Genomic DNA, 23034 nt, shown 5'->3' on the forward strand with positions numbered 1-23034 from the left:
TAGGTGCACATATATCACTGTGATATGATGTTTTTCGATCTTCTGGGAAAATACCCAGCAGGGGGATAGCTGGGTTGAATGGGACCTCTAGTCCTAGTTTTCTGAGGAATCTCCAAACTGATTTCCACAGTGGTTGCACCAGTCTGCATTCCCACCAGCAGTGGAGCAGAGTAGAGCACTGTGAGTTAGAGGCCCGCCTGAGCTACGTAGCAAGACTGTCTCAGTGGCCCCTCCCATGCCCAAAAGATGAAGAAACTAAGGCTTTGAGAGGATAAATAACTCATTCAAAGTTGTCTGGCAACTAGAAGCAGAACAGAGATTACTCACCTCTACTGGATTCTGAAGTCCATATTCTTTCCTTAGGCTGTGTTTATGAAGCGTTCAGTGGACAGAGGTGATTTCATGCTTGACATACTACATATGGATATATGAAATAAAAGGGAAGATTCTGATAAGGTTTGGAGAATATTGGGGTATTCAGGAGGTGGCGGGATGGTAGGCACTGTACCTTCCCCGCCACCTCGTGAATACCTGAATACAGACACTGAATACAGAAGGAGAACCTAGTTTGGAGAAGGAGTGGGCGGCTGAGTGTTCAGTTTGGGACAAGGAACTTGACATTGTTCATTCAACTTTTACTTCAGTGGCTTCTCTGTGCTGGGCACAGTGCAGGATGCTGGAGAGGCATTGAAGAGCGAGATAGTCATGTTCCCTGCCCTCACAGAGTGTGTAGTCTTAGCAGGGCAGACATAACAATTCCAATCAAGTGTAATGGTGTTGTGCTAGGAGAGGATGATTTAATTCAGGCATCTGGAGCAAGTGATTTCTTAAGGCTCTGAGGTTAGTGGAAAGAAATTTACAGTGGCAGTAGCTTGAGGCACATGCGGGGATTGTAGGAGATAACAAGGTTTGGGAATCATTCATGATTTTCTTCCACTCTCCCCTTCGCTACAAGAGAAAAGCCATGACTGCCTGCAGCTGCATGGAGCAATTGGTAGTTCTTGGACTCACCTTTTTTTGTCCTCATGCCTTTAAATATGCTCCACTTTCTGCCTGCAGTTCTGCTCCCCTGTCTCTTTGTCTAGCCAACATCTGCCTGTCTTTATTATAATCTTTAAGGAAGGATAGCATAATGCCTTGTTCCCTGTCCCCATAATCACCTGGCCTCTTGATCACACTGTCTCTTCTATTAATTGTGAGTACTCTAAGAGCAGGGACATGGTCATCAACCTCTGTATCCACACAGTGCCTGACACACATGGAATTAGACAAAAAGGACCTAATTGTGAAAAAGATCTGCATCTTTTTTTTTTTTTTTTTGTCTTTTTGAGACAGGGTCTCACTATGCAGTTCAGGCTGGCCTTGAGCTCACTTTGTAGCCCAGGCTGGCTTCGAACTTGCAGCAGTCCTCCTGCTTCAGCCTCCTGAGTGCTGGGATTACAGGCATGTGCCACCATGGCCAGATCAGCATCTTTTGAACAAGAAGAGGAGGCTGTGTTACTTCACATAAAGAGAGCCTGACTGTCAGTCTAACTCACTGATTCTTAACCAGGGATGATTTTGCTTCCCCAGGGTACCTTTACCATGTCTGGAGACATTTTTGGTTGTCACAGATAGCTAAGATGTGGAGAGACCAAGGATGATATTAAACATCATATAGGGCACAAGACAGTCCCCCACAACAAAGAATTATGTAGGCTGAAACGTCATTAGTGTCCAGTTTGAGAAGTCCATGTCTAATCCAGTTTAGTTCTCTGCTGGGCATAGTAGCACACATCTGTAATCCCAGTACTTGGGAGCCTGAGACAGGTGGATTAAAAGTTTGAGTATCACCTGGGCAGCTTAGCGAACCCTGTCTCAAAATAAAAAATAGAAATGGCTGGAGATGTAGCTCAGTGCATAGGCCCTGGGTTCAATTCACAGTTCAGAAAAACAAAACCCAGTTCAGCTCTATCTAAAACAGCAGTTCTCAAAACGTCATCCCTAGCAGTGGCAGCGTTGTGTGGGAACTGTTAGAAAGGAAAATTCTAGGATCCCACCAGAAACTTAGTAAAGGAAAAACTCTGGAAGTGCGGCCGCCGCAATTTGTTTTCTCAAACCTGGGAGTGGACTGGGATGCTGATTCAAGTGTGAGAACCGGCCTAAAGTGAAAAATACTGGTTGGTAACAGAACCCTAGGAGAAGCCAGCATAGGAAAATGGTCATGGAATAATGCTAGAAAAATCTATAGAACTTGATGATTTCCAGGACAAAATGGTCATTGGTGTCCAATATTCCTAGAGAGTTGTTAAATACAAGAACAGGAAAAAAAATAGCAGGCAAAAAGAGGGGAAATGACCACTAATAGTTAAGACTTCTGAAATGGAGGCAGACGAGGATGATGACATTGCAAAGGGCCGGGTTTAAGCAGTGAGGGGGCCTGAAGGCTTTTAGTTTGTAAATCATCTATGCTAAAGAACTCCTTTTAAAATTTCTGTGCAGTGTTAGTTAGGCATGTCAGAGTAACCTGCCAGGACTCTCATCTCTCTAGCACAGCAGTTCTTAATATTTTTATGTTTTCTCCTAGGCTTTGTCTATGTACATAAGTGATTTTTACAGTGGAGTGTTCTGCTGTCACAATAAATAGCAAGACATTTTCCAAGGTTGTGATAGAGCAGTAGGCAGCATGTTGCTAAGGCAGCAAAGGTAAACGTGATCCCACTGTCAGTTTGTTCTGCATGGGAGAGAGTGATTTTGTGGGACTTGAGGTCAGGAAAAGCGAGGCAAGTACACTTGTTTGTTTTGTTATCTGGAAAAAGTAGGGGGAAAGCCCAGAATTTTTTCTTAAGTTTCATTAAAGAAGGTGAGGATGTCGATGAGACAATGTGAAACAAAAGGTCTTTGTTAGGGGAAAAAGCTTACATCATAATAGTGGATGCCCAAAGTGGTATCTCAGAGCCACCCTGGGGGTACCCGGCACTTTGTTTGGATTACTCATTTGGACTGGATTATTTTCTAAAGAAGCTTTTATTGGGTGCAGGTTGCGGAGCAAGGAAGGATTTTGGAGCATGTCTGTTTAGGGGATGGTGAATTGATACAGGTGCTGAGGTTAGGGATGTGTTGCCTTTATAAATTCTGTACGTGAGGGAAACACTCCCTAACACCAAATGCTCACTTTTTATTTTTGGTCTACCTGAGGGATACATAGTAATTACATTCATCCTGGGGAATTGGTAGGTATACATATAACATCTTCATCATTTTTACTGCTTTTCCCCCTCCTTGTTCTCTCCTCTCTGCCCTCCTCAGGTCTATTGTGCATAGAGGACTTAGAAGAAGTCCTCTCTCTCTTTAAAACTGTGAATATATGCATGTGAAGCACAGTGTAGTGAATCTAAGCCCACTTTACAACCCAAGGAAACTGAGGGTGTGGCTCCAGTTTATAGATGGGGAAATTGAGGCTCAGTGGAATGAAACAGCACGGCCAGAGTCTGACATAAATGTCAGTGCTGAAATCCCAACCTGTGCTACGTTTCTTTTGAAGTCTTGTGTATTTTCCATGGTGACATATTTGCCGTATATCATCAGATTCCTGGAGGTATCTGAGCCTCTTTCGCTGTCTTTATTAGACTAAATCAGTGATTGCACAGTCAGTGGTTATACATCAGGACAACAGGGGGACTTCTTCAAAACAGCTGCTTTCAGGCACCCCCCAGCCCAATAGAGGACCTACAGAAAGACAGGAGCAGGAGGAGGAGGGTGGTGAGGGGAAGGGGAGGGGCGAGGGAAGAAGAGAAGGGGGAAGAAGGAGGGAGAAAGAAGAAGAAACCCCCCACCTTCCTCCTGTTTTCTAGTGCTTTTTCCTCTTATTTCCAGAAGCCCAGGCTATACAAACGAGGAATTTGGAGCTGTTGAGCAGGTGGTGGGCAGGACTGGGCCAGCCAGCAGCAAGCAGGCCGATTCAGCTGTGATGGTGACAGCTGCTCCTCTCCGATTGCCCATAACTAGCTGATCTCAGTCTCCTGCAAGAGGGACAGGGTGCAGAAGCCTCTTTTGTAGCCATGGGCAATTGGAGTCAAGCTGCCTGCCTTCAGATTTTATCTCAGTTGCAAACCCACGGTGTGACCTTGGGTAAGCTGATCCCTGAAATTCCCTAGGCGCCAGCCAGTAGTGAGTACAGTCTAAGGACCTTGAGATCTGCGGGAAGGGGGTTAACCTCCAGCTCTACAATTTTACTAACCGTAGACTTCGTGTTGACTTCTTGCACATGCAGCTGTGCAGCCCCATGGGACTGGGCACTCACAAGGGCCTTGCACTTGGCTTCATGTTCCACTGTCACTATCTTGGAATTTGTAATAATTTTGTAACACTGGTTCTCACAGTTTCATTTTGCAGTGGGCCCCACGAATTACGTAACTTGTCTTGTGTTACTTTTGGGAGAATACTTAGCTGTTTTGAGTCAGTTTCTCTTGAACAGGGATTGTACTGAGGCTTACAGGAAAGTTTGCGTGCATACATGCAAAGCGCTTCTTTGGTGCAGGGTATGGGCTGTTGATATTAGCCATTGCTAAGAAACCCTGGGCCGCAATGTCTTCCTCTGTAAAATAAAAGTGCTAGATGAAAGCATACCTAAGACTTTCTGTACAAGTACAGTGTGCCTACAATTTTCATTGACCCTAACCAATATGAATACACCTTGAAATACATACCTGCTTTTTATCTTTTCTCGAGGTGCTGGGAATGGAACCCAGGGCCTCATGCATGTTAGGCAATCGCTCTACCACTAAGCTACACCTCAGCCCTGATCTTTAAATGTGAAGGTAAATTTCCTTTCTTTACAGTCTTAATTAATTAATTTTAGTGCTGAGGATTGAAGCCAGGGCCGGTCGATTTTTTTAAAAAAACCTCATCCACATTGATTGTCTCTGCTTGTAACCTCTACCTGCCAGTCTTGAAATCTCTTTTGGAAATTCTTTTGTTTGTCTTTTTTTTTTTTTTTTTGAGACAGGATCTCACTATGCGGTTCAGGCTAGTCTTGAACTCACTTTGTAGCCCAGGCTGGCTTCAAACTCACAGCGATCCTCCTGCCTCAGCCTCTGGAGTGCTGGGATTGCAGGTGTGCATTACCATGCCTGGTTTAAAAATTCTTGCATAATGATTTTAACTCCTATTTAATCTCCATGTGCTGTTTGTGTAATGAATATATGTTGTGAAGGTAGGTTTGGCCTGTAAACTCAAAATGGTACATACTTTTAAACCCATGTGGATGATGAAGGCATGAGCAAAGTGTGGGTGGAGGGGTAGTGGATTGCTGGAGCATTAGAATATATCACTTGGGTGTGGAGGCTGGCTGGGGGACAGCTGAAGCACAGGCTGCACAGAAGTGAGGAAGAAAATAATTGAAATGCAGGAATTCCTTCTCAGCCCATCATACCTTTTCATCTTGTTTGGCAGTGTGTTCATGAGTTTTAAAAATTCCCTCCAAGCAGGGTTTGGTGGCTCACTCCTATAATCAATCCCAGCACTTGGGAGGCTGAAGCAAGAGGATTGCAGCAAGCTGAAGACCAGCCCAGGCTACAAAGTGAGTTTAAGGTCAGTCTAGAATACATGGCAAAGGGGCCGGGGAAGTAGCTCAGTGGCACAAGTGCCTGGCTGGCAAGCACAAGGTTCTAAGTTCGATTCCCAGTACCAAGAAAAAAAAAAATAGAATACATGGCAAGACCTTGTCTTAAAAAATAAGAAATAATTCCCTCCAACACTAGGTTATCTTTCAAGTGATTGATTTTGGTCTACAAATTTTATTTATATATATTTATGGTATATAATGTGATGTTTTGAAATATGTACATATTGTGGAATGACTAAATAGAGCTAATCAATATGCATTACCTCTCTTGTTTTTTATGTGGTGAGAATATGTAAGTTTTATTCTCAGCTATTTTCAGTGATATAATGCATTGTTATTAACTATAATCACCATAATGGATCTTTTGAACTTATTCCTCCTGTTTAACTGAAATTTTATACCCTTTGACCAACATGATTTAATTTTTTTTTCATCTTCCCTGCTGGCTTATTTATTTATTTATTTATTTAGTCTTTTTTGAGACAGGGTCTTGCTATGCAGTTTAGTCTGGCCTTGAGCTCACTTTGTAGCCCCGGCTGGTCTCGAACTCCCAAAGATCCTCCTGCCTCAGCCTCCCAAGTGCTGGGATTACAGGTGTGCGCCACCAGACCCAGCCGAGCTTTATCTTTTTAGCTACACTTTCTCTGCTTTATTTTTCTATAATTTTTCCATATTGAAGCCACTTTACTTTTATGTATACTGATTAGTTACATTAAAAATCTAATACTGTCAATTGATTTTGGATTAAAGATACACATAATTCATCTTGTTAGAATGCTGAATTACAGTGGTACCTTGGTTCATGAACTTTATTTTTTCTATGATTTTGGAAAAGGTGGCTGCATTTGTGAAAGATGGCCACGGTCATGTTTGCCACCTGATGCAGAGTTTGTAAGCAAAAACAAAATTTTGCAAAATGCTTCTGTTTGTGAACCAAATTGCAAACAAAAGCATTTATAAATGGAGGTATCACTGTAATTATATGTCTGTATATTTCTCTCATAGTTTTACATTACAATGTTAAAATAACATTTAAAATCTAAAGCTACTTTTAGGAATACCAACCCAAAAAATCCCTTCAAACTCTGTTGAAAGCTTTGTTTTGCTTTATAATATAAACAAAACAGGGGCTGGGGATTTTGCTCAGCGGCAAAGCACCTGCCTGGCAAGCCCAAGGTCGTGAGTTTGGTTCCTGGTACCAGAGAAAAACCAAAAAACAAAAACAAAACAAAACAAAAATAAACAAAACAAAATACTTTAAAATACCTTAAGCCAGGCATGGTGGTGCACGCCTGTAATCCCAGCACTCAGGAGGCTGAGGCAGGAGGATCATTGTGAGTTCGAGACCAGCCTGGGCTACAAAGTGAGCTCAAGGTCAGCCTGAATGGCATACTGAGACTCTGTCTCAAAAAAGTAAAAAAACAAAAACAAAACAAAAAAAAACCTCTTAAAATGCTTTTTTTAAAGTAACTTTTAAATATCTTTCAGCCACATAGCCAGAGGAAACTAGTACAACTATAAAGTTGTATCAGAATTTTATTATTTTCCTCTATGAAGTTATTTTTCTATCAAAATCATGGCTAGTTTTATCCATATTGCTTTCCTTTTACGCTTTGTAATTTGGAAAGTATTTTATTTTTAAATACATTTTAAACCCAGTGTGGTGGCGCACGCCTGCAATCCCACTCCTCTGGTGGCTGAGCAGGAGGATCTTTGTGAGTTTGAGACCAGCCTGGGCTACAAAGTGAGCTCAAGGCTAGCCTGAACTGCATAGTGAGACCCTATCTCAAAAAAGACAAAAATAAATAAATAAATGCATTTAAAATTATTAAACTACGCCTTTTAAAAATTACATTTTTGGCCGGGCGTAGTGGCTCACACCTGTAATCCCAGCACTCGGGAAGCTGAGGCAGGAGGATTGTTGCAAATTCGAGACCAGCCTGGGCTACAAAGTGAGTTCAAGGCCAGCCTGAACTGCATAGCGAGACCCTGTCTCAAAAAGACAAAAAAAAAAAAAAAAAAATGGATTTTTGAAAGAGGAATCTTGCTCTGTTGCCCATAGTGGCCTTGGAACTCCTGGGCTGAAGGAGTATCAAATGATACTCTTGCCTCAGCCTTCTGAGTAGCTGGGCCTAGAGGCATGTAACTCTGTACCTGGATAATTACTTTGTTTTTATTTAGTCATATACATCATGCAGGGACAGTCATTCTTACTTTTGCCGTGCTATTAATAACATTTTCTTACACATCAAATATAAATGCAGCATTCCATTTTCTTGTAGTTTTTCATAGTGAAAAACTTTGAATTCTTGACTCATCTGGAATTAATTTTAGTCATTTTCTCAATATCATTTATTAAAATTTCCTTTCTCTGATAAGCTTTCACTTCTCACACTATAATCCATAGATATTTGTGAATTCTTTTTCCACTATCTATTCTCCTGTGTAGCTGAAGTTGCTTGAATATTAATTTCTGATTTCTTGGTGTCTTATGCTTTGCTTCTGACTGAGCCTTATCCACATCCTTTTTTTTTTTTTAACTTTTTAATCTGGAAAATCAACCCTTATACTACATACTAGCCATAAACTAATGATCAAATGAACAAACCAGAAACTATATCTTGAAATTCCATGAAAAGATACCCTGGGTATTTTATTTTATTTTCACTTGCTTCAGCATTAGCTCCTCATTCTTAGCAGATTTAAGGTCGATTTGTTTACTTATTTGTTAAAGGAAATTTTAAACTGCGAAAGTCAAGTCTTTCAAGAATCAGGGCTTAAATTCAAATATTACTGAATTCATTCCTTTCTCTTAGCTAACAGCCAGAGAATAGCAGCTGTGGAACTTTGGAGAGAATAATAAAAGGACACGAAGAAGAAAGTATTTGGGCTGCAATTAATTGTGTTTCAACTAAATAGGAAGCGGAAACCAATATGATAACCGTTTACAAGAATCAATTCACCACAGTCAGTGGCATCATTAAGGAAATTAATCGAAATACTTGGCCCAGTGTGCTTTGTCTTGGAGTTATCTCTTTGTAGTGCTTCCAACTAGAGCCATGAATTGTGTATGGAAGGAATCTGGGGGTGATTTACCTCGTTTGAAAGGCAGTTCCTCTTTTTGCTTGACTACCATTATTACCCATGCTCATTCCTTTCTCTGTTTTGTCCTGTTTATTTTGGTATTTTTTTTTTTGAGCAGCAGCAGAGACGAAACATTGTTTTCCACGCAGGTGGCATTAGAAAAAGAAGTTAAAAGTTTTCAGAATAAATGTTATAGAGTCCCTCTGAATGTCTTGAGTGGCCAGAGTAGAATGAATAGAGAGGACGCCTTGGCCCTGATGAGGGAGTTGTAGTGTCTGCTTTCAGACATTTCTTTGTATATTTCAGAAAAACAGAATCATGTAAAACAGGGTGGGAGAACTTTTTAATTATTCTGCCAAAGGCTGCTGACACAATGAAAGAACTTAATTAAGGGTCACAAGGGGGAAAAGGCAACGTTTACAATGTGAAGAAATAGAACATGTTTCATTCATCTGGTTTTGAAAATCAGGAAAAGGGAACATGAAACCCTCCTTTCAATAAATGCAGCAAATAATTCACAGGAAGTACTTCAGCTTTATGTTACAATTAAGAGGAACAGACAAGAGGGGAAAAACGAATATACTGAGCTACTTGCACATAAAGGTTGGTCACCTCTAAGAAGTACAGCTCTCACATAGAGCAGTCAAATAACGCCATAGTTTGCTCTTAAAAGCATTCTAAAAGTTGCAGTGGATGCACGTATAGAAATCTATTCTACACGTGTAAAATATCAACTATGCATATTATTGTCAATATTGTACAAATTCTCTCCTTTGTTTCTATTTGCATGTATATAGACAAAATCTTTTCACATTGCTTTTTATAAGTGGGTGTGCAGTTTTTGTTATTAGGCTTTTTCAACTCATGTTATTTTTTTTACATTCATTTCCACGCATCAGTGTATGACAGAAATGCTTATTTTATTTTACTTTAGTTTATTTTTTCTGGGAACCAGGAATCAAACTCAGGACCTCATGCTTGCCAAGTAGGCACTGTGCTGCCGAGCCATATTCTCAGCCCCTAGAAATACTCATTTTAATGGCTAAATTAAAGAATATTATGTAGGTTACATGAGATCAGAGACTGCCATGTTTCCCTCCAAGCCGTATTGAGGTATAATTAAGTGTTATACAAAAAATTGCTTATAATTAATACGTACAGTTTGGTGCAGAGAGCACGTGTTTGTTCATGGGTGGATCCCTCATAATAAATGATCAGTGAATGGGGGGAATAAATGGACTGAGCTGGTTTCATCACATATCTGGGATTTTTAAAAAAATGAGTGAAACTGTAAGAAACATCTTTTGTATGAAGTATATTTGGGGATGGAAGAGGTGTTTTTGAGGAGAGCTAGTCTCTGAGCTCGGAGCACTAGATCAGAAAAGTTAGTATATGTTATAGACAATTTCCTGAATGTCTTCATTATTCATCTAGTCCCATGGTTACTTGGTTTTGTCTTTATTTTTTTCCTAACACAGTGGGTGAATATGATTCTTCATAATCATTTGTGCTTCATTTAATTCATTCTTTTTGCCCCACTTCTTGAACTCATTATTTTTAATAAATTTAATTCTCAACCTTTCAGTCTTCTAGGTTATACAATTAATTATATAATGTGCAAGTAGTGCTGTTTTCATCTCACTTCCTTTTCATACTTGATTACTATGGTCAAATTTTCTAACATGGTTAATTAGGAATGATGATTAGATATCTTTGTGGGATTTTTCTTCTTTTTCAAGGTGTATAACTCTAATATAGCTCAAGTAGAATATTGGCTTTTTTCAAACACATCATATTTATAATACTAAAAGAAAATCCTACTTTTTCAAAAAAATCTTTTTGAGACAGGGTCTCTCTATGCAATTCAAGCTGGCCTTGAACTCACTTTGTAACCGACTAATCGAGACTAATCTCAAACTCACAATGATCCTCCTGCCTCAGCCTCCTAAGTGCTGGGATTACAGGTGTGTGCCACCATGCCCAATGAAAATCCTGCTTTTAAAGTCAGAATTCAATGTTGAATTTTTAGATATTTAAGATTATATTTACTCAGTTATATTTTTACTATTTTTCTTATGACTCATTGTCCTTTTAAAATCTGCCTTGCAACCTCAGACTCAAACCTAACTAATCATGATGAATAGTTTTTTTAAATTTTTGATGTATAATTTGCTTAAAATTGTATCTAGAATTTTGCCTCTGTGTCCACAAATAAAATCAATTTATAGTTTTCTTTTCGGGATTTTTAGTGACAAGTTAGGTTTAATAATGAAGCTGACACTTACCTCATGAAAATAAATTTTACAGAATACTCTTAAGTTCCATTTGCATAGTGTGTAACTATTTACATACCTTTGTTTTCTTTTGAAGCTTGTAATATTGCTTATTCTTTGGTCTCTTTTATTTTATTTTATTTTTTCTGGTACTGGGAACTGAACTCACTACCTCGCGCTTGCCAGACAGGCGCTGTGCCACTGAGCTAAATCCCCAGCCCCTCTTTGGTCTCTTTTAGATTATTTCTTTTTGGGTACTTGGTTTTTTTTGAGAAAACTATTCATGATTTTTAACATATTTGTATATAGAATTTCCTAATAATTTAGATGAAGTAGTTTTGTGTCTGAGTATATGATAAATTACTAGAGAAAATGATTATTTCTGAAAGTTTTCACTTGAATCTTATCATAAACCTGATGGTTATATTGGATGGATTATATTGAGTAGATTTATTATACTGAATTTATTCATCATTTTTTTTGTTGCTAACTTGATTTCCCTTATCCAGGTACTAGAATTATTTCTCCAATGAGGCTTGTGTTTGTCTGTTATGCTGAATTAATCAGTTTTATTATTTTGTAAAAAAATCATATTTTCTTTTATTTACTGGGTATTTAAAAAAATCATGTTCTGCTGCCTTTTTAAAATTTTATACTGCCCTGTCTTTTGGTTAAAATTTGCTTTTTTCAGATTCTGTAACTAGTGTCTTGCCCTTTTTGTTTGTGTTAGCAATATTAAAAGGAGTAGCTATTTTTTTTTTTTTTTCCCCTCCGGTACCGGGAACCGAACTCACGACCTTGCGCTTGCCAGGCAAGCGCTTTTGCCGCTGAGCTAAATCCCCAGCCCCAAGGAGTAGCTATTTTAACATTTTTATTTTTATAACCAATTAGGGTTAAGTTTTACTTAATCCAATTTATAACAATTTTTATCATGTCTGCTGCATAAAATTTAGTATTATAACTACCTTCTTTTTGATAGTTATGCACTTTTAGCAATGCACTTTTCCCTTTAAAATTCATACTTTAGTAAGTTTAAATTTGAAGGACGGTTTAAAGATGGGAAATAGTCTTGGTTCCTCAATGTATCGTATTGCTTCATTTTAAAAAATTTCTTTGTATGGTGATTTATTTATTTCTAATAAATAAATTGTTTCAGTGTTTTGGAATATTTGTATATACATAACAAAGTATGTTGGGGCTGGGACCTAAGCCTAAGTATGAAATTCACTTATTGTATTAGTGAGCTTTCCCACCGATGGGAGCAAATACCCAACACCCACCACTTAAAGGGTGAAATGGCTTATTTGGCTCACCATTTCAGAGGTTTCAGTTCATGATAGACTAGTTCCAAAACAAGCATCATGGCAGGGGGCATGACAGAGCAAAGCTGTTTAGTTCATGGTGACCGGGAAGCAGAGGAGGAAACTGCACCATAAAGGAAGGGTCAGGGACCAGATACAGTGTTTAGGGTCACGCCTTCATGGTCTACCTGGACACACCTAGAAGTATGCTGTACTAATCCACTAAGCAGCTGCGAAGCCAATCAAGTCAACCTTGGGGCACCACAGCAATTCTGTGTTAAGGGAGCGTATTGAAGGGCGAACAAAACCCACATCTATTCTTCAGAAGTGTTTCTATTGATGAATTATTAATTTTAATGGTATGAGTTTTATTAAACAATGTTTACTTAACAGGAAAAGAATATAAAGATGAAGTATTGAATTTTTAATATTGTTTATAGAAAAGAATCAAAATTTTCAACATCAACTGTTTGTGGTTTTCAAAGTTTAAAAATTAACTCTAATTTTTTTGGTACCGGAAATTGAACTCACAACCTCATGCTTGCCAGGCAGGTGCTGTGCTGCTGAGCTATATCCCTGGCCCCATATTTTGATTTTTTTTTTTGGTACCAGGAATCAAACTCACGACCTTGTGCTTGCCAGGCAGGTGCTTGTGCCACTGAGCTATCTCTCTGGTGCAAAGTCTAAAAATTAACAACAGAAATAAATTCTTGTGTGAACTACAATGAAAAACCAACAGAACTCTACAACAAAAATAATCTTTACTTCAGTTATCACACTTAAGGCAGTCTTCTCACATAACGACAGCATTTCCATGTACATTTATCACACTGACAGCACATGTTTTTAGTTTTTTTTTGAAGGACATACTTACCATCTTGCTGTTTTGTCAGGAAGTTCTTATTATATTATATAGTGTGTAGTTAACAGGAACATAAAATATCAATAAAATAAAGTATTCAATTCTTAGTATGTGTTGCACGTTTAAAATAAACATCAACATTTTCGCATCAGCTGGGTACTTGCTTACAATACCTAAAAGATAACATCAGAAATAAATTCCTATATGAATTACAGTGAAAATACCAATAGAACTTTACAACAAAAATTGTCTTTGCTTCAATTTTCACTCCCAAGGCAGTCTTCACACATGAAAACTGCAGGGGTTCCATGTACAAGTATCACTGATAGCATGTGTGTTCTGTTTTCCTGTCCTTTTTTTGCAGTGCACAGCTGCAAATCTTTTTGGTTTTCTTGTTGTAGTAGGATTTTGTGGTGCTGTGCCTGCCTGCTCACCTGTGAACTCCCCAGTGTGCTCCATAATTTTTTGTGTAGTTCCCTGGGCAGAAAGATTTTGTTCTTATTTTGGAAATCATCTGAATTCCAGTCTCAGTCCTCTAAAAAAAGCTCTCCATGATATTTTGCACTTGTTATTTTCTTTGTAAACTATCAAACTATTCATGCCACACATGTTTAGGGTCAAGTAAAACACAACCATTGGCCAACACTTTTGTGTTTCCAGTGACATCATAGTGGCCACACAACTCCTCAATGACATCTACTCCACCTTTGGTTTTGTTGTATAAAGTTATGATCTCAGGTTTCAGTTTTATCGAGGTTTCTCTCTCAATTTTCCCATCATGCTGCAATAGTGGTATCAGTAGTACCAGTTTTTCATTGCCATATACTAGGCCAATGTTATATCTTTCTGAAATCCAGAGATTGTACTGTACAGTTCTCTGTTTTGAAATTGCATCATTTCATTAGGAATTTCTGCACTGTTCTTCCATACAGTTCCTGAGCTTGTCAACTTGTGCTCTGTTAGCAAAAGTAACATCAACCAGAAACGGGGAGACTAATTATTGAATGTCACATTCTTATTGATTTGGGAGATGGGAGCAACAAGTCTGTTTACATCATTTGGTTCATTACTATATGAATAAAGACCTGGTGGCTGGGGTCCAGGATAAATTTCTATGTCAAAACCACATGACTTTGCATCTAGCAGGGCATATATATTTATACTGTGTTTTGAAGGCTTTTTTGGGGCATATGCTGCCTAAATCGGCAGCACCACTATACTGAATTGGGCTATTTCTACATGGAAAAATTAAAAAAAAACTTAAAAAAAATTCTAAATGCAAGAAATTCAACAATGAGCATTTTGTGAGTAAAACTCACCTGTTGCTGCTTTGGAGTGCTTGCACATACCTTGCCATTTGTCTGCCAAGTGGGTGAATGCACAGATGGGTTCCTGTTTTCCCCAGGCATAGTTCCTATGAGCCACAGCCAGATTCCATTATGGCAAGTTAGATATTTGCAGACCAGAAGAATGGTATGGGTGTATTTTACCCGCCGTGATGCTCAGGGATACATATGCAACACACAGAACATTATGTGGGTACAAATCTAAATTTGATGCTTTTGCATAGGTGTACACACCTTAACATTCATCATATCAAGTGGGTGAACACAAAGATTGTTTTCTTTTTTTTCTTTTTTTTTTTTTTGCCTTTTTGAGTCAAGGTTTTGCTATGCATTACAGGCTGGGCTTGAGCTCACTTTATAGCCCAGGCTGGTCTTAAACTCTCAATGATCCTCCTGTAGCAGCCTCCTGAGGGCTGGGGTTACGGGCATGTGCCACCACAACCAGCTTTTTTTTTTGTCATTTTAAAAGATTGTTTTCTGTATCCCTCAGGTACAGCTACTGAGACACACAAGCAGCTACCATCATCCAAAAGTACATAATTTCATTAGAAAAGTATGGAATGGATTGTGGTAACCCACAGTAATGCCCCAAGTTAACTGGTACATCCCACCCCTTGTCAACTTGACACCCAAACACATCTCCTTAAACCATACTAAATCTTTAAAGAAATGTAATAGCAAGTTAATAATTATCCCTGACATAATAGCTGTCTTTCATACCACCAAAAATGCAATACCTTCCCCAAAGTCTCAACAGTCCTGTATTGCTCCAAAGTTCATGTCCAAGCTGGACGTGGTGGAACACATCTGTTATCCCAGCACTGTAGGAGGCTGAGACAAAAGGATTGTAAGTTCTAGCCTGGCCTGTGCAACCTAGTGATTTAATGAGGTCCTGTCTTAAAATAAAAGTTGTCATAGATAGCTATACAGACACACAGACAGATGTAGCTCATTTCAAAGGCCTTGAGCTCAACCCATAGTACTGGAAAAAATTCACATCCAATCTCCTCTGTGACTCCAGGCAAGGTCTAACCTGTAAGCCCTTATAATAATGAAAAAATAAGTTACATTATCCCAAGATACAATGGCACAAGGTAAATATTCCTATTCCAAAATGGTGGGATAGAGGGACAGAAAAGTGTTGGATCAAAACAAGACTGAAACCCAACAGGGCAAACATTAAGTCCTCTAATTCCATGTCTAGCAACTGGGCAGATGGTGGTGAGATGTGTGCTCCAGAGGGCTTTAGTGGCCCCATCCACATGGGCTTGCTGGTTGTAGATACCATAGTCTCTTTCTTGGGATGGCTCCATTCATAGCCTACAGCTTTTCTCAACAGATAGTGTTTTGTTTTGTTTTTTTTTTCATTGGTTGATTGTTTTTGAGACAGGGTTTCTTTATGTGGTCCATAATGTCTTAAACTCACTATGTAGCCCAGGCTGGCCTTAAATTGATGATAGTCTCTTGCCTCAGCCTCCCAAGTACCGGGATTACAGGTATGTGTCATCAACCTGACATCTTTCCTGTTATCCTAGTTTGCTGTTTTCATCCTATCGTCATAACTTCAGTGTCTTAGGTACTTTTTCTCATTGCTGAGGCAAAATACCTGACACCCAAAGTTAAAGGGGGAAAGGTTTATTTAGCTCACAATTTGTAGAGGTTTCAGTTCACAGTTGGATCTCTCCAAAGCAGGATGGCATGGCAGAAGGACATGACAGAAGAGAAACAGTTCATGGGGGGCAGGATGCAGCAAAGCAGCAGCAGCAGCAGCAGCAAGCCACTGCAGCAGCCCCCTTGCTATCTGTTATATTCTATCCAGGCTACCTGCCCTTAATGCTAGTAGCACTCACACCCAGGGTGGGCCTTCCCATTATCCACATCCAGGACTGTGCCAAACGAATCAGTAGATTAATTTAATAATCACACACCCTTAATCCCAGAATCACACACTCTGGATCCAGCCATCTCTGAAAAGCCCCACCTATGACTGCATGAGACTTTGGAGGGTGTGTGTCTAGAAACAAGCCATAACATTCACTTATCTACTTTCAGTTTTATAAAACTTTTCATTTAGATTTGCCTGGCTTTCTTTTTAAACAGTTGTAGTAATTAAAACCTATCTTGATTATTTTGTTAGTAATGTCTGTTATTCTTCCACATTAAAAATAATTAATATTGGGGGCTGGGGATTTAGCTCAGCAGCACAGTGCTTGCCTGGCAGGCAAAGGTTGTGAGTTCGACTCCTAGTACAAGAAAACAAAAACAAAAACAAAAAAACAAATATTTTTAATTTCAAAGAAGATACTGTTTTTCCAATCTGCCCAGATGTCAAGCTTCTTATATTGTCTTAGTTTTCTCTATTTTTAAACAATTAGCATTGTTTAAAAAAAATCTATAATTTCTTTTCTGAGAATTTCTTTTCTAAAATATAAAATAAATTGATCTTTTCTTAGTCAAACATATGTAAGGATTCAAGTGTCTATTTAAAATTTTAAAATCCTTTCTTTTAATTCTTATGTTAGAAGTTGTGCCATTTAGCTCATTTCTGAATGGTAACCCTCTAGAATGAAGAGTTTCATTTTGTATTTGTGGCTTAATTTTCCATCCATTTATCATTTGTAATTTAAAAAAGAAATTGAAGAGATTATTTAGGACTCTACCTTCCATTTCCCCTAGCAGCTCATTTCCAAAATGGGTTAAATGAAAACTTTAATAAGTTTCTTTACTATGTAGACGTCTCAGACCCTTTAATGGATTAGTATGTTTCCCCAACATTTTTGTTGACCACGAAACAATCAGACTTCTTCTAAAAAAAAGGGGCACATGGTAACATTTCATAAAACTAAGCGTTCCATAATTCAGTTTTCAAAATGCTTGTCTAAGAAATATATATTTGCACTTACTCAAGAAAGGCTGCTGAACTTGATAGTCTTCAAAACCAAGAGACTATGCAATAAGAAATAGTTCAAGACATGCTCAGGAATAGTTAACACAGGCATAGAATAAGCCCAAATCCCAAGCACCAAGGAAGGAGCTGGTTTACATGGTGTGATTGAAAAATAGAGTGGATGTTTAAAATTTAAAAAAAAAAAATTGTTACAGTAAAAGGCAACTTGCCACTAATCCCCCCAAATATTTCCTCTCACTTTGAACACACTTATCCCATTATTCTTGCTGCTTTCTGAAGGAGTTCTGGAAGTCCTTTTTTCCTGTCTGTGGTTTTGTTGTTATGGCTTCCTCATTGTCCTGAATTAATTCAAAACATTAACCTTTTATCATCATTTTGACTTTTGGAAGAGGCAGAAGTTGCTTGAGTGCTAGATATAGGGAATAAAGTGGATGAGGACACATTGTAATGTTTTTGTTTGACAGAAATAAGAGAGGTAATGTTGTGATAGAGGAAGAAACTGTTTGCCCATTTTTCAGGCTGTTTTCTATGCACATTATTTTTAAAATTCTCTGATAAGCCCTTATAATATTCAGAATCCAGCATAGTGTTCCTGGGAACAAACTCAGTTCACACAATTCCATCAAGGTCAGTGTTTGATGTTGGATCTTGATTGATGTGTGCATGTATATAATCCTAGTACTCAGGAGGCTGAAGCATGAGGATTGCTGCTAGCTTGAGGACAGCCTGGGTTACATAGTGAGTTCAAGGCCGGTCTGAACTACATAGCGAGACCCTGTCTCAAAAAAGAAAACTAAAAAGCTAGAGTCTAAAGTGGCGTGATCATACCATCCAATGAAATGTGTTTTCCTTATCCATGACTTATGGTACACATTAAAACATACCTTGTAACCCACTGAATGCATCAAATAATTCAGTACTTGTCACACATTGTTACTAAGGTTTGACATGCAGCTACTCATATGGAAGATCCCTACCTTTCTTTTGGATGACACTTGGTAGCAGTATTCATCATATGGTGTGATCACAATTAATATATTGCTAACACACATTTGAAATGATACAGTATCATCCTCATAGCACCCTTGGCTGCCCCGTGTGTCTAAAATATTTCCTTGGCCACAGTCCATTGAAACCTTATTGAAGTTTCTGGAACTGTGACCTTTTAGGAGAGTGCAGCCACATAGTCCTGCTATCTTCTAAGCCTGGTAGTTCCCTTACCTTTATGTGCTTTCCTACCTTCCATGCCAGCTCCTATAGGGGATAAACAGAGTAGTTGTCATAGAAATGGGTGGTATATTATCTGCTAAGACCTAATCTCAGCTAGATTTTGGGAGAAGTTTATCTTTATTCTTTTGGAGAATTACAGCAGTACACTTGAGTGAAAGCAGTCTTTCAAATTGTGCCTATTAAATCTGTAAAATGAAGGCCTAATAGGTACAAGTATGGCCAGAGGGAAAACTGCTGTCCTTCATGGGGAATGCCCTTGGAAATACTTAAGTATCATGAACTGAATGTTCACAGACCATTGGTGATATAATTGTAATCTTTATGTGGTGGTGTCTCGAAGGCATTCTCAAATAACAGCCTGTTGCTAGGTTCTGTGAGAGGGAAACCCAGGGAAGAGGGGCAGGCATTTTTACATACATTCACTGTGAAACTCAGGATAGAAACTATATAGTCAGATTACATGAATTTCATGAGTTTCAGTGGTAAAGTGTTACTTTTCTAAACCTTTTCTGCTTCTTGTAGTTGTACCACTTGCCCCATCTTACCTCCCAGAAAATACCCTCTATTTTCTAAGTAAATTAGTGTTTTGAATCCTCTACATTCCTTACTAGTTTGGATTTACAAGTTATCCTCTGTCAAGACGAAGCTTTTCCTTTGCTTGGGGGTAGGGAGGTATTAGGGATTGAACCCAGGGAGCAGTGAACTACATCCCCACCCCTTTTTAAAATTTTATTTTGAACCTAAACATGGTGGCACATGTGTATAATCCTAGCACTCTGGGAGGCTGAGGCAGGAGGATTGCAAGTTTGAGTCCAGCCTGGACAACTCAGTGAATCAGCAAGACCTTGTCTCAAAAAAAAAGAAAAAAAAAAAAAAAGGCTGAAGGTAGGGATGTAGTTTAGTGCCGGGTGTGGTGGTGCACGCCTGTAATCCCAGCACAGGGGAGGTTGAAGCAGAAGGATCGTTGCCAGTTCAAGACCAGCCTGGGCTACAAAGTCAGCTCAAGGCCAGCCTGACTGCATAGTGAGACCCTGTCTCAAAAAGACCAATAAATAAATAAATAAATAAACAAAGGATGTAGTTTAGTGTGAAGGTCCGGGGTTCAATTCTCAGTAATGAAAAAAAAAAAAAAAAACAATTGAAACAGTCTTGTTAAATTGCCCAGGTTGGCTTCAAACTTGCAATCTTCTTGCCTCAGCCTTTCAGAGTACCAGGGTTATACGCATATGCAACCGTACCTGGCTACAAGGAAAGTTACTTTGAAATCACCCAATCCACTGCTTAGGTTTCTTCTGCTTTTTTAAGATCTTTTCTGTTTATGAGACCAATCTCATACATGCGAGGTACGAATTCCACTGAGTTATATCCCAAGCCCTATTTGTTTATTATTTGGAGACAAGGTCTTGCTTAATTGCCTTGAGTTTATAATCCTCTGACTCAGCCTTCAAGCAGCTGGGATTATAGGCCTGTGCCACTGTGCCTGGCTTGGCTTTTACTTTAGAGAAGCAAGGTCCTGTTAAATATTGTTTATCTCACCCATAAGAAGCACCCCGGATAGGTACAAGTATGGCAAGCTGTCTTGTATCAGCAAGAAACCTTGGAGTCCTTTTTTTTTTTCCTTTATCACCTGCAAACAGCAACTTTGTCCCTTATTTTCCAATGCTGTCATATACCACCATGGGCCAGTGTTATAGCTTGTGCCTAGACGTTCCCCCAATGCCTCATGCAGTCATAGGTGGGGCTTTTCAGAGGTGGCTGGACCTAGACTGTGTGATACTGGGATTAAATGCATCATGTTGCGATCAAGGGTGTGTGATTACTAAATTAGTCCACTGATTGGTTTGGTGTAGTTCTGGGTAGGATGAAGGGTGCTCCGCTCTGGGTGTGAATATGATCCACCGTAAACTGAATAGAATATAAGGGACAAGCTGGGCCTGTTGGTACACACCTATAGTCCCAGCACTCAGGAGGCTAAGGCAGGAGGATTGCCGCTGCTTCAAGGCCAGCCTGGACTACATAGCAAGACCCTGTCTCAAAAAACAAAACAAAAACATAAAAAGGGACAGAAAGAAGGCTAGTATTGTCACTTGCTGCTGCTACTTTCTTGCCTTCTACACTCCATGCACTCTTTGTCCTCTGCAATGCCCCTCTGCCATGCCACCCTGCCTTGGAGCCAGCTACAAACTGTGAGCTAAATAAACCTCTCCTCGTTTAACTTTGAATGTTGGATATTTTATCTCAGCAATGAGAAAAGTAACTATTATAGTCAGGGTGTTTCAGGTTCATCCTCCTCATCATATTTCCAAATTACTGTAATGTTTTGATAGATTATTCTCCTTTCCAGTCAGACTCAACAACCCCTGCCAGACTCTCCTATGAAATAACTGCTTTCTTCATGTCAGTTCCTTATTCATGAAGCTAGGCTGACTTTGCAGTGCTTATTATCTCAAATAGAAATTATTCTGAGCTTGAATTCAAGGCCTTGATCAACTTGCCATCCTTAGTTCCCCATCACTCCAGCACATACCTGAAGCCTTCTAAGCAGATGTATCATCACTGTCCATGACCAGTGCTTCTTAAGGTAGCTGTGAGGAAAGGCCCTTTTATGGTTGATGCATTGTGTCAACTTGAGGAGTCTAAGGCTTGGCTAAGTGACTCCGCCGTTCTATATCCTGGGGTGAAAAGGACACGCCCTTACCCTCTGGGATGCTGTTCATTGTGTCAATGTGAGAAGTTTAGAAGGTTAACTAAGGGACTGAGCAAGGGGCCAGGGTCCTCACTTTGTATCATCCTGAGCCTGTGCAGGAGGAGGGGTGGAGATTATGTGAGTGCTACACACCCCTTGATGGGGGAGCCTGCTTACACTGTAAGGGAGGAAGAGGCTTGTCCTTCCCTTGTGCTCTTCCTGCTTTTGCTGTCTTCTGTCACCTTGAACTGTTGCCCCTGTGTCAAGCCACCCTGCCTTGGAGCCAGCGGAGTATGGACTGACACCTCCACAAACTGTGAGCTGAATAAACCTTCCCTTCCTTAATTTTGGGTGTTGGGTATTTTGTCTCAGCAACAAGAGACAAGTAACCAAGACAGGCCCACTGGTTTTATTTTTTAACTTCTAAACCACCATAGATTGATACTTTTGCAAAACACAATAAAATCACTAGAATAACTTATAAAAACATATTAAATATAAGCTTCACTTTTGATTATTAGATTTATAAAATATAAAATCACTCTGTCATATCACTTATAAAAAGTTCTAAATGCTTATTAATTTCTGTACTTATATCAATAATACCGGTAGTAAGGGATTTGGGAACTGGTACCAGTCCTTGAGCCACACTGTGAGCAGCATTGCTCTGCCTTTGGCCAGTTCACACTGCCTTGCCCTTCACTGAGACTTTCCCTTCCCTGCCTGCAATGCCTTCTTTTTCAGTATGGTCACCTGCCGAGGTTGGAAAGCCCAAGCGGGTTTCATCCTGCAACTATATGAAGCTGAACTGAATGGACTCCTTCCTTGAATTCCTACTGTTCTGGAGTTTACATAATACTGTAATGCTCAACTCTTGAGTATACACCATAGTGTATTTTCCTGTAACAATTCTATCTCTCAATCTCACTCATCCCATGCCTTTGCAAGTAGTCTGTAATCTTATAGGGTATGAAGAATTTGTTCTGACACACAGACACACATACACAAACAGGCACTCTGCAGTCGTTTTTCCCTTAAGCTGTTAGGGGAAGCTTTAAAGTGAGAGAGTGTTACAGTTGCCCAAAGCTTTGAAAATTGTGATCTGTATATGCTTTGATCAATAAATGCTTTCTCCCTTATGTATTTAGTTGCAGGGTCATTTCTTAATGTTCATGTGCTAGTAGTCCATAAACAGCTACAGTTGCATTTCTACCAGTGAGCTTATTCTAAATGACAAAAAGGTTATGCCATTTAAGCACTTGTGTGGTGAGATGTTTAATGATGCTACTGCTTTATCCAAAGGATGTTGAGAAGTTTTTAAATTTTTCTATTAAAATATAAGCACATATACAAAATAGTATACAAATCCAGAGGTACAGCTTGGCAGTTTACCGCTCTTGTAACCAGGGGTGGTAAAAATTTGCCCTGAAATGTTCTTTCCTTTTATCTACAGCTCCGATGATGGTTTCTTATACATGTGGTATTTGTGGGAGTGTACGTTATGAAGCATAAATAGTAATCTGTGTGCAAAAGTGCTGCTCAGTTGAATGAGTTAAGCCTTTGATTTGTCTCATTGTCCTGAGAGCATTGACAGCATCTGTCTAGCATGCAGAAGTTCTGAAAACTGCCTAGATCTATAGGATCTTTCAGTTCATTTATTTAAAAAAGATTTCCAGGTGTTTTCAAGTGTAGTTAGTTATGATTAGTGATAAATATATGAGCTGGCTGGCCATATCTTC

The 23034-nt window shown here is 39.2% G+C and overlaps 1 protein-coding gene and 1 non-coding gene across 4 annotated transcripts in view; one reads left to right on the top strand and one right to left on the bottom strand.

The window, feature by feature from the left end:
- The window catches only part of Clcn5 (chloride channel, voltage-sensitive 5), a 179365-nt gene that overhangs the window by 45583 nt on the left and 110748 nt on the right, over positions 1-23034 (top strand). The gene's annotated exons all lie outside the window — the stretch shown is intronic.
- Positions 4706-4777, bottom strand: Trnav-aac. Its single transcript has one exon. It is a non-coding gene; the product is annotated as a tRNA-Val (tRNA).

This window comes from Chinchilla lanigera, unplaced genomic scaffold (assembly GCF_000276665.1).
Source record: "Chinchilla lanigera isolate Chin_1 unplaced genomic scaffold, ChiLan1.0 scaffold00142, whole genome shotgun sequence".
Classification (NCBI taxonomy): domain Eukaryota; kingdom Metazoa; phylum Chordata; class Mammalia; order Rodentia; family Chinchillidae; genus Chinchilla; species Chinchilla lanigera.